Raw genomic sequence first — 17,701 nt, 5'->3', positions numbered from 1 at the left:
GCAAAGAGCATTTGCTTAGCTCATAAAGATACAGTTCTTGAGCACAGGGCAAGGATGTTTGATGCAAGATTGAACTCAGTCGTGGTCAATGGAAAGACTTTCATTGGCTCTTTCTGTTCTCTCATAGTGAGGCTGGTCCCCAGTCCAAATCTCACAGAAACTTGTTGGAGGTGAGTGTCTCTTTTGGGAGAACAGCAAGTAGTCCTCTCCTTGTTTGTATTCACAAATGCTGCATCAGTCCAGGAGTTGCTCAGACAATTGTTAAGACAGGGTCTATGGGACTTGAAGCAGATCTATTTTACTCTTTACAACTTTGCTTTTCTTACTCTTCTACAACCACATGTTTTGGAAACCTCCACCCCCCACACTCCAACACTGCACCTAGTTAAACATTCACTATGTTTACTTCCCTCAGAATATATATTTCAATGGCTGGGTATAGCTGAGCCTGGTCAAACCCTACTGTATATATTCAGACTTGTTCTCTAGGAAGATTGTTTTGGAACCTGTGTGGAAACTGGAAGCACGAAGTCCAATTAGGAGTTTATTACAATAGAGTACGTAATGTAGTATGTAATGTAAAGTGCCATGCTGAATCAGGGCAGATGCCATGTGAGTTGAAATATAATTGCAAGAGATATCTTGCAAAGGTAAAGGGGAAGAGAGAGTCAAAAATAACTCTGAAGTTGTAAATTTGGATGACTGAAAGAATGACAGTGCCTCATCGTTCAAGTCTCAATTCCTGACAATAGCCTGTCATTCAAAACCAATCACAAACATAGTCAGTCTATCTGATATTATTTTCATTACTTCCCGGCACAGACTTTTGGTCAGGTCCAATCCCTTGCTCCTCCCTTTCTTGTTACACAAACACTATCAGTTCTTCAAGGCTTAGCTCAATTCTCAGCTTCTTTGTAAAACCTTTAACTGTTTCACTTCAAAGTGATCTCATTTCTTAATCCCTTAACAATTTTGCTGCTGGCTCAAAATAAGGTAGTATTCAGTGGAAAGAACTCTGCATTGGAAGTCAGGAGGTCTGGTTTCTTATTATCTCTGTGACTTTGGACAAATCATAATATATCCCAGACCAAGCCTCCCTTGCTCCTTGTTTGGGTTTTGATGGCTCCATGTATAAATAGCAATTTTTTCTGTTTTAGCCAGAAACTCTGAAAGTCTTCGCTCCCTAGACTGATTCTTCTGTGAAGGCAAACTGGAGTATCTTTTGCCTCAATTCTTACTGGCCTTTAATTACTGAATGGGTATTGCCTCAGACAAACTGAGACCTGGGAAAGACCTTAGCTTAAAAAGGGCAAGTTCTCCCACTGCATCCTGGGCCATCACCAGTCATCCTGACCTATGTCTTGGCACTGGACTCAGATGACCCTGGAGGAGAGAATGGGGTTGGTGACTTTGCACAACTCCACCTCACTGAAGTCCAGTTCTTTGCAAGTCAAGACATTCCCATCCCAATATCATTTGCCCTCTTTGAGAAGGAAAGACAAATGACATACCTGTGTGACTGTGGGGAAATTACTTAGTCTTTCTGTGCCCAGTTTCCTCATCTATAAAATTAGAAGGTTGGATGACCTTTGAGTTTCTTTTCAGTACTAAATTCAACAACTCGTGGTTTCATGTTTGGGTTTTGTAATTGATCATGTGAATATATCTTGTCTCCTATTCTTAATATTTCCAGTCTATTGAAAGGAAGACAAACTCCATGGCTTAGTCTGGAGACCCTTCTTGAAAGCGGTATCTTTCTTTTCTTCTGTTTATTCACAAAATTCTCCCCTTTTTACTCTGAAGGCTTCTCAACTTTAACCTTAATCAAATATTTTGATATCTACCCCTCTAACTAAGGTGTTTTTGGTTTTGTTTTAATTTTGCCATAAAACCTCTCTCTTTTCCATTGTCTTTAGTGTCCACTGTTTCCCTTTCTAACTGACTTATTTAATGGTTCAAGTCTTGAATGAGGCAGAATCTGGTTAGGCAACTGTCTTTATGAAACATGCTAGAAATGTGTCCTCAAATGATTTTATAAAACATGCTTTCAGCACACTTTGAAGTGTTCCTGAAGATATCTTTGTCTCAAGACAGCCTTGATTTTTGGACTCATCTTTGATGATTTCTGACAAAGGTGGTGGAAGCTCCTTCATAGAATTTTTCATTTTTTGTCTTTGTCTTCCTTTTCTGAGCACAGCGCTTAGCATATATTGGGTAATGAATAAAAGCTCATTGATTGATTGATTAGTAGCAAGGATAGTGCTAAGATCCAGAGGCAGAAAAATCTGGATTTGAAACTCACTCACTAGCTTTTTGACCAAAATCAAGTCCCTTAATGTCTCTACTTCTTAATATGCTCATTTCTCATTTGCAAAATTACATCTGACTCACCGATTTATTATAATATCAAATGAATATGTGTATCTGCATACATATGTATATATGTATGTATCTACATACATATATACATTATACATAGAAAGAAAGTTCTTTGGAGATTTTAACATGCTATATAAATGTAAGTTATATGAATAATTAATAACCCTAGAATCTAGAGGAGGGAAAATAATTAGTGTGTGTACTTATGGATGCAGACAAAAATGGAAAAATACCTCCCCTCCACATGACCCCTTTTCTAACCATTCTTCACGTGCTCCAAAGTTCACAGATGCTTAAGGACCAAGAGAATGCAATTTAATTTTTGTATCTCACTAAATGCTTAGCAATGATGTCTGAAATTAGTAGATGTTTAATAAATGTTTGTTGGATTGAATATCAAATTAACAAACTAAATAGTGGTAAACATCTGTATGGACAGTTTAATAATGGCAATATTTAGTAAAAATGATCTATTGATTTCCTTATATTCTGTATTTTCCTTGTGTCATATTTTATTTCTTTCTTCATTTATGTTCTGTCTACATGAGAGGGAGGGGTCAATAAAGTGGTCGTTTCAACTAAATTGATGGTCTAGAGCAGTCAGATCAGGGGTTTGGCTGACTTCCTCTGAATTACTTGGTTGAACTGAGTTAATGGAGTTGATAGCTGCTCTCATGTGTAATTGGTTCAACAAATAAGTAAGCACCAGCTATTAGAAAAGCCCTTAATTGAGTGCCAAGAATAAAAGAATTAAAAAGTCACACTCTTTGCCTTTAAAGAGGTTGTAGTCATTAGGTGGGGGGTTATGACATGCATACAGATGAAATTTGTTGCAAAGACTACCAGAATAGGGATAGGGGAGATACAAATCACCCCGATTAAAGAGGGGGTCAATTACATTTACCTGTGGGGATGAAAGAAGTGGTGCTTGAATTATGCTTTGAAGGAAGAGAAAGATTTTGATGACCATTATCACATAGTAGGTTCTTAATAGATATTTAATAAATGAATTTGGAAGAGGCAAGATTATGAGGAAAGGCATTCCAAGCATAACAGATGGCCTCCATGAAGGCATGGAGGAAGATGAGAACAAGATAAGCTTGGCAGACAGCTAGTGGGTAGTTTAGTTTGACTGGATTGTAGAGTACAAAAAGAGAAAATAGTCTGAAATGAGACTAGAAATGTAGAATGGATCCATTTTGTGGAGGGCCTTAAATGACAGGCTGAACGAGTTGTTATTTTTGCCCAAAGATAAGGCAATATGGTACAGTGGAAAAATGCTGGATTGGAGTCAGAGATCTTGGCTTCAAAACAATGATTTTGCTACTTAGGATTACCATAATTTGGGTGGGAGGTGATGAGGGTCTCTATTAGGTGGTAACAATGTGAATGGAGAGAGGAATGGAAGTGATAAAATGTTGCAGACTTAGAAACAATATAAGTTGGCAACTGATCAGGTGTTGAGGAGTTAGGCAGAGTTTGCCTTCAGATAGCCCAGTAAACCCAAGTAGGTAGCACAATGAATAAATAGAGCCTGGATTTGGAGTCAGGAAGCCTTGAGTTCAAATCTAGGCTCAGATACTTACTAGCTATGTGACACTGGGTAAGCCACTTAATCTCCTTCTGCCTCAGTTTCCTCATATGTAAAAATGAGGATAATAATAGTACTTACTGCTAGGGGTTATTGTGGGGATCAATGGAGATAATCTTTGTAAAGCAATTGACAGATCTTAAAGCATTATTTTTACTATTGTTTTATAGTTCAGTTATTTCAAATGTGTCTGACTCTTCATGACCCACTTTGGACTTTCCTTGGCAAAAATATTGGAGTGATTTGCCATTTCCTTCTATAGTTCATTTTACAGAAGGGAAAACTGAGGCAAACAGGGTTAAGTGACCTGTCCAGGGTCACACAGCTACTTTCTGAGGCTGCATTTGAATTTAGGTCTTCCTGACTCCAAGCCCAGCTCAAGATTGCCTAGTTGCTTCAGGAGATAACAATGGTTATTATCATCATTAGTTAATTACTATGAATTATTTCACTATTAATGATTATGTAATAATTGTCAGTTATAATTCATTATCGTTGCTATTCTTAATGGAACAGCAAGGTGACACAATGAATAGGGCATTGGACCTGGAGTTAGGGAAATGAGTTAAAATCCAACCTCAGATACTTATTAGTTGTGTGACCTTGGGCAAGTGACTTAACCTCCATTTCCCTCAGGTTCCTCTTCTGTAAAGTAAGGATAATAACAGTACCTGCCTCTCAGAGTTGTTGTGAGGGTCAAATAAGATAATAATTGTAAAGCACTTAGCTTTGTGGCTGACACATAATAAGTGCTATATAAATGTGAGCTATTTTATTGTTAAGAACCCTCTAGGTACAAGATATATAACTTTGTGATTCAAGCAGGTATAAAACTCTCTTCCACACCAGGAATGACTACTCTTGTTAGTGTCAGAATAATATTCCTAATATAGCTCTGATCATACTATTCAACTATTTAAAAAATCTTCAATAGATCCCCATTGTCTAAAAAATGATGTCATAGCTCTTTAGTCTGGAATTTCTGGGCCTCTCCAATCCAGTACCTATTCATATATCTGAAAAGTATTTTAGAGAGAATTTAAGTGAGGTTCAATAAGTGGGAGAAACAGAAATATTATTGTGGGTATATACTAGAGATTCTACATTCAGAATGAGGAAATAGATGAGAAATTTGGGTAAACTTGGCATCAAGGCATGGCATAACAGTGGTAATGGGATTCAACTCTCTAGATCTTACATGGTGTTAAAGCAAAAAAAAAATTTTTGCTTCCTGCAATTATAATTTTATTCTTTCAAATGTGTAGGAGAATGATGAAAACTTCTCATCTGGACTTGATTTAGATTCATTAACTAGAAGATCTGGTTAATGAAGTAGAAATGATGAGAAAATTGGAGAAAGCAGCCCACTCCCTCTTAGATTCTCTGATAAAGAGGAGGACAAGAGAAACACTAACGTATGATACTGGTGGTGTATGCCTTGGGTTGCCCTTGATGTGAACCCCCACAATGTCATCCTTCACATAGATATGTCAAAAAGTACTCACTTTGGGCTCAGTCACTTTAACCTACTGCTCTCACACTGGTAGGTCTAGGTTCCCAGAGACAGACTTACCACCATGTAGTTATGCTCAGATTCTCTTAGGGTCCTGAAGAGAATACACTCCTCCTCATCACTCCAGCTCATGATACATTCATACAACCAGATATTCACAGAAATTACACTTTAGTATTTTATACAAAGACATTTATTTAACAAAAATAATAATATTAAAGCCATTACAAAAAAGTACAGTTTCAGAGAAACCTGGGAAGACTTGTATCAAGTGATGCAGAGGGAAGTGAGCAGAAACCAGTAAATACAAACAACTTTAAAAGATTTAAGAACTCTGATTAATGAGATGACTGACCATGATTATAAAGTACCAACAAAGAAGAATATCACCCATCTCCTGATAGAGACATGATAGTCTGAGGGTACAGAGTAAGAAAGACATTTTTGGACATAGTCAATGTGGGAATATTTTTTGCTTGACTATGGATATGTAACATGGGTTTTGTTTTTCTTTTTATGAATGTATATGTGTGGAGGTAGGAGGATAAAGGGAAATAAATGCTTGTTAATTGAAAATAGTTAAAATCAAGAGATGTATATTTGAAAAAATAGCAAGAATGACAAGAAATAGGATCAAAGACCTTGCTAATTTTATTTTGACTCTGTTCTGATAAATATTTAACAACTTTATGATATCAATTTTTTAATGTTATGAGTAAAATTTTCTGCATGCAAAAAACCCTCTAATTTCTTATGTGTATATTTATGGAAAAATCTAGAATTTATTTCCTTTCATATTGAATAGGGAGAACAGAAAGGTTTTCAGAAGGGAAGACATAAGAGACCAAAAAAAAAAAAGTTGGAAACCGATAAAGTGCGCAATCTCTGAGGTACCTTGTAAAGGAGATATTCTGTGATATTTTATAGCCTTATTTATATAGATCTTGATGGTGCTGCCAACTCAGAACATTGGCCAGCCTCTAAACATGTTCATGTTCTCTTGTATCTAAACCTTTATTTTTCATACCCAGCTCTTGGATAACCCTTACCCTACCATACTCTCTATTTGTTGAGATCTTAACTTTTGTTCAAGGTCCATGACGCCTTCTCTCTTTTCCCCTCTCCTTAGACTCTCATTACAATAATATTTTAATGTATTTTCCTAACAATTACCCCATAAATCAATATATTTCTTCCCATTTTATATATTTGGAGGCTCATAAGAAACTTTCCAACAGTCACAAAACTAATTACTGGAGTTCAGACTTGAACCTAGGTTTCCCAAATCTAAATCCAATCTTCTATAAAACCATATTGCCTCACCTATGTCACTCTATATTTCTCTTTAGTATATAGAGTATAATTAATGTTGAAGCTCTTTGTGTACTGTCTTATCCTCCAGCATCATTAGATTATAAATTTCATTGGGGCAAGGATTAAGTCTTATTTAACTTTCTGTCCCTTCACTTCACTCTTTTTCATCCATCTTAATAGAATCTATAGTGTTTAATAAATATTTCTTGAATATTGAGTGTTGGATATTGATTTCAGAGTGCTTTCCCCATCCCCATCCAGCCTTATTTGTGTATTTTTGTGTGTGTGTGTATGTGTATGTATGTATATGTGTATATATGTATGTGTGTGTGTGTGTATATACATACACATACTTCCTTTATTCTGTTCCAAGGCTGCTTAGTGACTAACAAGGATTGTGATAGGTATGTGAAAAGTACATAAGATCTCTTTCTTATAATTTGCCCGTTGCCAAATTAGAAGTAGGGAGAAAGAGGAAGTGAAATTGACAGGAAGAAGTGACTAATTTCACTTCTTATCACAACATAGGCCTCAGATTTATGGGAGACTGCACTTTCTTTGAGGATAAAATATCTGGGCTCAAATCCCAGCCTTGTCATTTATTACTTATGTTACTGTGGACACCTAAGTTGTTTCTTCTGAAAAACAAGCGGTTTGGGCTGCAGCCTTGAGACCATATATGGCCCTCTAGGCCCTCAAGTATGGCCCTTTGACTGAATCAAAATTTCACAGAAAAAATCCCCTTAATAAAAGGATTTGTTCTGTAAACCTTGGACTCAGTCTAAAGGCTGCACCCAGGGATCTAGAAGGCCATATGTGTCCTTGAGGTTGTAGGTGTCCCCCTCTCCCCCACTTTTCAAGATTCACATAAAAATGAAATAGTATAATTTGTTATCTCAGAAAGTCAGCCCTCTTTTGGCTACTGGCTATTTTTCTGTTTCTCTTTGAAAGTTCTAGATTTGGAGACATGTTTGTATTGTGTACTGACTTCATTTTAAATGGTGGACCAGTTTTTGCCCCTCTTTTTTCAAGGTGATGGTGTTAGCATCTCATTTGTAGATAGGCTAGCCAGGTAAGAACATACATTTTTTGTCCTGATTAGCACAAGAAAAGTATTGAAATGGGAGGTGAGGATCAAAATGGGTGATTCTGCAGTAAGATCATCTTTATCTAATTACAGCTAATTAGGGTTTTTCCTGTCACAAACTCCCTGATCAGGCACAATGATGATAAAAAGAATATGCTTTACAGTAGGGATCCATGGGAATTTAGAGCTCTTTTCAAACATTTTCTCCCTTAGAGAGGCCATATTAAGCAAAAGGACAAGAGCTAGTGATCACTAATTAGCACTTAGTTTTGAGTCTACTGCCTAAGAGTGTGCTTAAAGGCAAAGAACAGAAGTAGACCTTTGAAATCTCATCTCATAGAGTGTTAGAGATGGAAGGGGCATTAAAGATCATCTAGACCAGGGTTTTGTTTTTTTTTTAACTTTTTTTGTTATGTACATCTTTGGCAGTATGGTAAGCCTATGGACTCCTTTTCAGAATGATTTTTTAATACATAAAATAAAATACATAGCATTACAGAAACCTATTGTATTGAAATGCAGTTATTAAAAAAAATGAAAAACAAGATCACAGATCCCAAGTTCAGGAGCCCTATTCTAGGTTAATCCCTTATTTTTTATAAATGGGAGAAAATGCAGACCAGAGAGGGGAGGCAGCTTAAAGAGGCACCACTGTAGATATAGTTGAAAGATATATAGACTTGGAGTCTGGAGAACTGAGCCATAATCCTGGCTCTACCACTTACAGTTTGTAAGACTTTGGACAAGTCATTTGCTTTCTCTGATCTTGACATATCAATGAGGCAGCATGGTATAGTAGTAAAATTTCTGGATCAGTAATGAGAGAACCTGGATTCAAATACCATCTCTGATGTTTATTGCCTCTGTGACCTAGCGTGAGTTACTTATCTTCCTTGACCTCAGTTAATCTATCTGTATAATGAGTCTGGAGGAATGAAGGAAGGAAGGAAGGAAAAAAGCATGTATTAAGTGCCTACTATGTGCCAGGCACTGTACTAAGCACTTTACAAACTATCTCAGTTGATACAATGGGGATGAGAGACATCTGAAGTCTGTTCCAGCTTGAGATCAGTCATCTGTTAAATAATTGCAATGGATATTTATAGCATTATAGTGGGTATAATTGAGATAGTTAGAAGACTCTCTTTCCCACCCACTCTTTTCCCACACTCCTGCCTCTTCCCTCCACCTCTGTCAACTGAAAGGGGTTGGGAATTATCCCTGGGAGCTGAGCGTATGTTTGGTCTTGGTGTCCCTTATTAAGGGATATATACAACCAGAGGCTTCACTGGATCATCCTGTACTACTCCTACTCTTCTCCAACCCTCCTGTTCCTCCCATGCATCGAAATGGATTAGTCACCAAGCAAGAAAAGCTACCCATGGAGTAGACTCAAAAGGGGACAGATAGCTTCTCCTCCACCTCTTCTGAAAATGCATCTTGGGACTCTTGATAACTCTCCTTCAGAATTTATTATTATTTAAACTATGAACATCACCATTCCCTCCCCCCTCCCCCCTAAATGCTGGCTGCTCACACACGGCAGTGAGGACATGTATTTGTCCAGTTGTGCCTGAAACTAGCTCTTAGTATAATAATAGCATTTTCTGCTTTGTATTTTCCCTGTGCCCTAGTAATATTCTAGTTATCCTTAGAGCTTAAAGATTAAACTTTAAGAGATTTTCCTATACGTTCTCTTCTGAGCTAGAGGTGTAAAGAACCAGAAAATAAAAACCCTGACCTCTTTCTTTAGAGGACTGGCTTCTCTCTAATTGAATCTAAATCTTAGTAGCAAAAGGTTGTTGTTTTTCCCAGCCCCCTGAGTCAATGATTCTTTTAAACTAGGAATAGCACTTTATGAACCATGAATGCTAGGAAATGTAAGTTGTCATTGGTTCCACTGAAAAAGTTGTCAATCTGGAATCAGTGAACTGGGTTTCAAATTTTGTCTCTGCATCTTACTCCCTATAAGACTGATCTCAGACAATTTACCTTTGAATCTTTGAATCTCTGTCTCCTCATCTTTAAAATGAGGGGGTTGGATGAGATAACTTCTGTGACACCTTCTAGTTCTAATCTATGGCCTGCAAATATCTCTTACCTTCAAATTTCTTACCTGTAAACTAAGGTGGTTGGAGCCCAGAACTCTCTAAATCAGGGGTTCTATGACCTTATCCAAGGTTACACAGCTGAAACTAAGATTCCAATGTCCTGCCTTAATTTAGGCCTTTTCCTACCATACTGTGCTATCTCCTAATGGGTTCAAAAGTACGACTAGCTTCATGCACAGCCAGAAATGGCTTCAGAGTCACAGCTCTGTTGAACCTTGAGGACATCGGATATAGCTCCCAGCAAGGAGGAAAGGATTTTGATCACTGCAGTGTAGCCTTAGAAGAAAGGATAATGGCTGAGGATTTTTCTTTAAATCTTCCTATTTTAAAGTTTTAAAAATTAGAAGTTTGTGGTAAGGAAAAAGGAAGAATGTTACATTTTGTTCATGATTTTTAATTATCACACACAATTAGGAAAAGAAAATGAAAAATAAAACAACAAAGCAGAAGGAGTAAGGTAATATATCCATAAACTAATAAAAGATATAAATGCTGGGACTTTGGAAGCTTGCCCAAGCTCATATTGCATGGCAGACATCCCCTGATAGGCAGTCGGTGCCAGGTGTTTCATACTGACTAGCAATAATTTGTGTGCAAAGAAAGTAGAGATAAACAATAAAAATTAGTAACTCATAAAATCTGGAGATGGCCTATCACTGGCCATGCCTGACGCAGGAGGCCTCCTTGTCAAGAAGGATACTGAGCAGAGACCCTGGTAACATCTTTGAGAAAGAAGGCTTATTGGGAAAGAGATCGGGGGAATCCTGGGCGAAGAGGGAAGGATTAAAGCTGTGTTAGCCCAGCTCTCAAATTTATGGTCTAATTTGTCCGTTCAGGTGATGTCTACCTGAATTAATTAGTAGAGTCGCTTCAAATATTCTAATTTGTATTATAGTTACCTATGTGCTTTTCTTTTCTTTTTATTAAATTTTATTTTTTTTAATTAACAAAAATCTATTTTCTCTCCCTCCTAACTTCGTCAGTGGGGGGGAGGGGGAGGAAGAGAGGAAAACAACCCCAAATCCGTATAAAAAATAAACATAATGAAGCAAAAGAAATTCCTAGAATTCAACTGATGATTTACTTGTCACTGTAATTAATTTATAATATTTTGCACATATTGTCATTTTGGTTCTATTTCTTTCCTTGTTATCCATACACATTTCCCATGATTTTTTCTGAATTTTTTTGAGAATTCATAATTTTTTTTGAGAATTCATAAATTCTCAATGTGTAATACTACTCTACTGCATTCATATAGCATAGTTTGAGTCTTCTCCCCTCCCCCCAGTCATTCCTCAGTTGATCAGAACTTGTTTTGTTGGCATATTTTTGATCTTTTTGTTTTTCTCTTAAACTTCTTTCACGTATGTGTTCAGGAGTCAGATTATCTATACTTAGGCTAGACACAATTTAGCATTTCCTTGCATTATTCCCAAATGATATCCAGAGAGGTTGGACTACTTGACAGCTTCACCAAGCTACTAATATCACAATATGCCTATCTTCCCACTGTCCATCCAACACTGAATATTCATATTTTAAAATCATTTAAAAAAAACCCAAACCTTTGCCAACAGCATAGCGTGTGATGAAATATCAGACTGCTTTTATCTTTATTTCTTCTCTGTGAATTGGAACATATTCTCATGTAGTCATTTACAGTTTGTAATTATCCTTTTGAAAACTATTCAAGGACAGACCCATCAATCAGGGAATGACTAAAGAAATTGTGGCACGTGAATATAGAAGAACATCATATAAGAAACAATGAACATGAAGAATTCAGAGAAGTGAGACTTAAATGAAATGACAAGGAGTGACACAAAGAGATCCAGGAAAACAGAATATAAAATGTAACTCTAACAATGAAAATGAATTCAACAGCGGCAGTAACAATGGCGAGAACATGATGAAACTTGACCCAAGAAAAGAACTGGAAAAAAATGTATTTAACTTCCTTCATTGCAGAAGAGGGGCACTGTGAATGGGAACTATTTCATATATTGTCAGGCACGGTTGATATATTAGTTTTGCTGGACTGGTTTTCTCTATCTTAAAGTTAATTACAAGGAAGGGTAGGGAAGGAGTGATATATTCACAAATAAAGGTATGCACAAATGCACTAATGAAAATAATTTTTTTGAAAATAAAACTGTTTCTTCATATCTTTTGACTATTTATCTGTTAGGGGATAATCCCTCACTTTTTTATGCTTCACTTTTAGAAAGGTATAAATTATTCTGGAACCTTCCTCTTTCATCTTCTTTTCCTCTTCTTTTTCCCCTTTACTTTCTTCAAATCAAGTGGCAAATGATTGGTAGGAGATTGGTGGGCACAGTTAAGGATGGAGCAAGGGGAACATTCAATTCAGTTTAAGACATTTGTTGAAAGTTTACCTACCCTATTGGGCTGGATACTGTTGGGGATAGATAAGTATTATAATTATAATAACCCCAGCTGTTTATAACAATAATGACTATCATTTGGGGTTTGCAAAATGCTTTACAAATATCATTTCATTTTATTCTGCCAACAACCCTCATTTGACAAATGAAGAAACAGAGATGGAGGAAAGTTGGGTGACTTGTTCAGGGTCACGCAGTGATTGTCAGAGGTCAAATTTGAGATTAGCTCTTCCTGACTACAGGTCCAAGGTTATATCTACCTTACTACTTAGCTGCCTAGAAGTTATTAAGTGCTCTTTACGTAGCATTTTAAATTTTGCAAAGTACTTAACACATTTACCTCATTAGATCCTTACAACAACCCTGTAAAATCTGTGCTATTAGTATTCTCATGTTACAGAGCAGAAAAATGAGGCTGAGAGCAGTTAAAGGACTTGTCTAGGGCCACCCAGACGATAAACATCTGAGGCCTGATTTGAATTTATGTCTTCCTAACCTCAAAGCCAATTCTCTCTCTACTATGCGAAATAAGTTTCCAGCAATAAATATTGTTAATATTTTATGCATAGGCAACATTTTAAGATGTTTTCTCATTTCATACAATTGAAGTAGATATTTTCACAGACAAGAAAACAAGCTTGGAAATGTTAAGTAATTTGCCTGAAATCATATGGTTAATACAGCATAGACTGGAACTCAAGTCTCCTGACTTCAGGACTCCAAGTATTTTTTTTTTCTACTAGATTTTTGTCTTCTTGATAAGGTTATGTTTGCCCTCAAGGGGCTTATGGTCTAATGGGGGGAAAACACATATATGATTTACTATTATAGAAATCTCAATGGAAGAGTGGCTAGCAAAGTGTTTAAGGCATATAAAGGAAAGAAGTAGGCTTTTCCCCCTGGGTATGGAGGGCAACTTTTAGGTGGTACCACCTGGTGTCACTAGGGGCAGCTAGGTGCTCAATGGATAGAGTGCTGGGCCTGGAGCCAGGAAAATCTGAGTTTGAATCTGGTCTCAGACATTTACTAGCTGTGAGACCCTGGGCAACCCTTATTTGCCTCAGTTCTTTATCTGTAAATCAGGGACACACTGGAGAATGAAATGGCAAACCACTCCAATATCTTTGCCAAGAAAACAAGGTCACATACAGTTCGCCATGATAATGATTGAACAACTCCAGGTGGCACGATGACTGCACTGATCTTATAGGAAAAATTGATGGAATGCTGAAAGCTCTATACAGAGGCAGCTGAGCAGCAGGGTGAATAGAAAGCATACTGGGCCTGGGGTCGTAAGAACTTGAGTTCAATCACATCCTCAGGTACCTATGAGCTGTGGGTTGTTATCATTATTGAGTCTTTCAGTTGTGTCCAACCCTTTGTGACCCCCTTTGGTAGTTTTCTTGGCAAAGATACTGAAAAGATTTGCCATTTCCTTTTCCGGCTCATCTTACAGATGAGGAAATTGAGACAAACAATTGAGGGTTAAGTGACTTGCCCAGGGTTACATAGCTAGTGTCTGAGGTCACATTTGAACTCAGGTCTTTCTGTTTTTAGGCCTGGCACGCCATCCACTGTGCCACCTAAATAGCTGTGGCAAATTTCTTAACCTCAGTTTCCTCAATTGTAAAATGCAGATAATAGTAACATTTACCTCACAGAGTTATTGTGAGGATTAAATAATATAATATTTGGAAAAGCTCTTAGCTCATTGCCTTGCACGTGGTAGGTGCTTAATAAATTCTTGTTATCATATAAGATTTAGAGAGGGAAATGGATTTAGAGATAATCTAGTCCAGTGGTATCAAACTAAAATAGAACTGGTGGGGGAGAAACAAAATTTTACATAAGGACTCTTATAGGCAGCATATTGACTTAAAAAATCATATGTGTTTATAGATTTCCTTTTTTATTTTATCAACAGATTAAAATCAGATAAGAACTACTTTTTTTTAATCTTTTGGGAGCTGTACTTGGATGTGTTGTGGCCACATGTGGTCCCTGGGTTGTATGTCTGACCTCTGTGATCTAGAGTCCAACTTTTTCATATAAGAAAGTAGGAAACTAGGGCCTAATGATGTCAATGATTTGCTCAAGGTCACCCAGATAGTAAGTGGCAGAGTTGGAAGCAGATCTTCTGACTTCAAATCCAGCACTCTTTCTAATTACATCCTCTCCCTTGTCTCATGAGTCAATGTGATGCCAAATGCTAGAACTGAAGTCAGGAGAGACCTGGGATCAAATCCTATTTTGAACATTTATCGACCGCATGACAAGTTATTAGAACACTTTAAAACATAGAAGATGGAATGCCAGATTTGGATGGACCTGAAGTATCATCAGTCCGATCTCTTCATTATGTAGAGGAGGAATCAGAGGTTCAGACATGTTAAGCATCTGACGTTTAATGAATATTATCAATAATAATACCAACTGAATGTTATATCTTTTGAGAATATTTTTATAGTTGCAATCAATTTATTGAAAGAGATGATTGGTTAGGCATCTGTGATAGTGACTTCAACTTCTACACCTGGTTAAATGCTGATAGAAGTGACCTGTTTAACAATTTCAGGAATGTGCAAATCAATAAGGTTTTTGTAGATTCTCATCTGGAACTGATCCCAAGTCTTTGAACTTTCACCACAAGGTATTTTTCTAGTTGTGATTCAAAATGTCTTAGTGGGCATTGAAACAGGTCTCTTTTCCTTTCAAGTTCTTTTCTTTGGCTCCTCTAATTAGGTCAGCACACACTTTCTTGAGTGATTTCATGTTGTAGCTGGTGAGGATGATCCAAATCCGGTGAATGGCTACTTTGGGCTCCACAAATGTCATGCTGGTGTCTTTGAATGCCATGGCAGTGGAGTGGCTTCTGACAGACATTCCTCACTGATGGTGAATAGTGGTGAGTCAGGGGGAGGAGAAGCAGGGACTCTGAGTTCTTTATAAATTTGAGAAACATATACATATATGCATCTATGTATGCACATATGTATGTACACATGTGCACATAATACAAGTACTTCTGGCCCTATTACTGGCTCCCAGACTTTCAGACTATTCTGTTTGGAAGCTTTCTTGGCCTGGAATATCCAAGTATCCTGTGACCTTCTTGACTTGGAACATCCCTCTGAAAGGTCTGCTCACTTTTCCTATCAGTACATTCCTTCTGAAGCCTCTATTTTGTGGAAGGGTCCAGGCTGGCCTTAATTCTCCTTCTGTTCTTTTTCCTGGTTTCCAAACTGCCAAACTTTAGGACAAGGATTGTCTTTCTTTTTGCTTGGTGAATGTATCCCCAGTATGTGCTTCTCAGGCTTTAAACCTGTATAACCCTCATTCTGGACTCATTCTCCAAATTCACACTGATACTGATAAGTGGGATCCCTGACAGTTAGTTAGGACCACTGAGAGGAGGGGCTACTCTCAGAATTCTAAAGATAACACTGAGAGAGCATCCCAGATTTTGGCAGTACTTTGTAACTTGTCCTCTTGTTATACCTTCTGAATAAATGCCTTTGTTAAGAAATGAGTCTATTGATCAGCCAAAAAACCCACAAATATACATAAATTCTTGGAGTAAGCGTAGGTGCTACCTTAAAGGACAATGGTAGGAGGCTTCATTTAAAGGGAACACACGATCAAGGCAATTGAAAAGTTGGGCCCTGTAAGACCCCTACATACTTTCCTTCTCTAGAGGATCAACTCAGAGTTCATTGAAGGATGTGGTGTGATCGATTGGTTCAATGGGACTCCTCTAAGGACATGGAATGACAGCTGGATGAGTTGACTCATTGCTAGGCTGTATCAAGCTGGTTGCTCAGCTGTTGTCAGGACCGGGAAGATTATTTGAGTGCTGGGCTGTTATGGACTAGAATAGACAGATTATTCAGACACTGGGCCCTTCCCAGAGTAGTGTCTGATGGATGGACTCACTTTTAATGTACATTTGCAGTCTTCATCACCTGCAGCCTCTGATTTGTTCAGGTATTACAGAGTTATTTTTCAGCTCTACTGTTACCAACTCCTCTCAGGGAGATCAACAACATGCAAGCTAAGAATGGAGAAAGACTCTTCTCTTTTACTGCTTAATGTTTGTCACCTCCAAGTAGGAGGTGAGAGAAGCCTAGTTTCTTCCACTTGACAACTGTTCCTGGTTCAGAGGAAGCTTCACTTAATGAGGGACTCCACTTTTATTTATGGCGCTTCTCTAAGTTATATTCCCAGACTCCTCTTAGGTCTTATGAGTTTACTTACTAAAGTAAACCATGCAAGTTTATTGGCCTGCTGGACTCTTCTTATGAAATTGAATTAATTCAATTTTTAGACCTTTTCTAATGTGAAAAATGTTTCCTTTGCATCTGAAAGGCATTCATTTATTCCCTTTTACATTTGAATTTCTGTTTTTGCCCTTCCCAATCTTGTAATCAAATCTCAAAGGGGCAGACTGTTACTTCTTTACATCATAAAAAATTTCCTCCAAAAGAATGTCCTAGACAAGAAAAGCATCTAATACTGCCAAATAAATAAACATAAAAAATAGAATCCGGTCTGTCTTAAGAGATATGACATAACTGGTTACTAACATAGACTCTTTATAAAATCAGCTATGTGTACAGTTAGATCATTGAGTAGTTATAATAAAGGTCAGAATGAACACCATTTTAAAAGATGGACTATTGTGATAGCCTTCTGGATAGTCTCTCTTAGTGAGCCAACTATCATTTATTAAGTACCTACTATGTGTCAGGTAGCACTAAGGATAGAGATAAAAGCAAAACACACACACACATACATGTACAAATACATACACTACTCTCAAGTCATTGCCCTCAAAGAATTAAAGTCTAATGGGGTGGTAAAAAGACAAGCATTTATTAAGTACCTATGATGTTCCAGGCACTGTGTTAACTATATTGCATGAACTATATACAAACAAGATATACATACAGAATAAGTCTCAAAGGAAAGGCATTAAGATTGAGGAGAATTAGGAAAGGCTTCCGGCTGGAGGTGGGATTTTAGCGGAGATGTTCCCCTGCCTGAAGTCTCTACCTTTCCACTATATCCTACACTCAAAGTAATCTTAAAGCATAGGTCTGACTTTATTCAATAAACTCCAAAGGCTGCCTATTATATCCAGGACCAAATTTAAAATTCATTGTTTGGCTTTTAAAGCCTTCATAACTTGTCCCCTTCTACCTTTTTTGTCTTCTTAAATCTTACATCCCCTGACATACATATGTGCTCCTGATACAGTGACACTGGTCCCCTGGCTGTTCCTCTCCATCTCTTGACCAT

General features: G+C 37.4%; 1 pseudogene; it reads right to left on the bottom strand.

The window, feature by feature from the left end:
- Positions 1-14,901: 14,901 nt before the first annotated feature.
- LOC140527663 (small ribosomal subunit protein uS10-like) lies at positions 14,902-15,259 on the bottom strand (annotated as a pseudogene).
- Positions 15,260-17,701: the final 2,442 nt, after the last annotated feature.

This window comes from Notamacropus eugenii, chromosome 1 (genome assembly GCF_028372415.1).
Source record: "Notamacropus eugenii isolate mMacEug1 chromosome 1, mMacEug1.pri_v2, whole genome shotgun sequence".
Classification (NCBI taxonomy): Eukaryota; Metazoa; Chordata; class Mammalia; order Diprotodontia; family Macropodidae; genus Notamacropus; species Notamacropus eugenii.
This window is presented reverse-complemented; position numbering and strand designations above follow the sequence as displayed.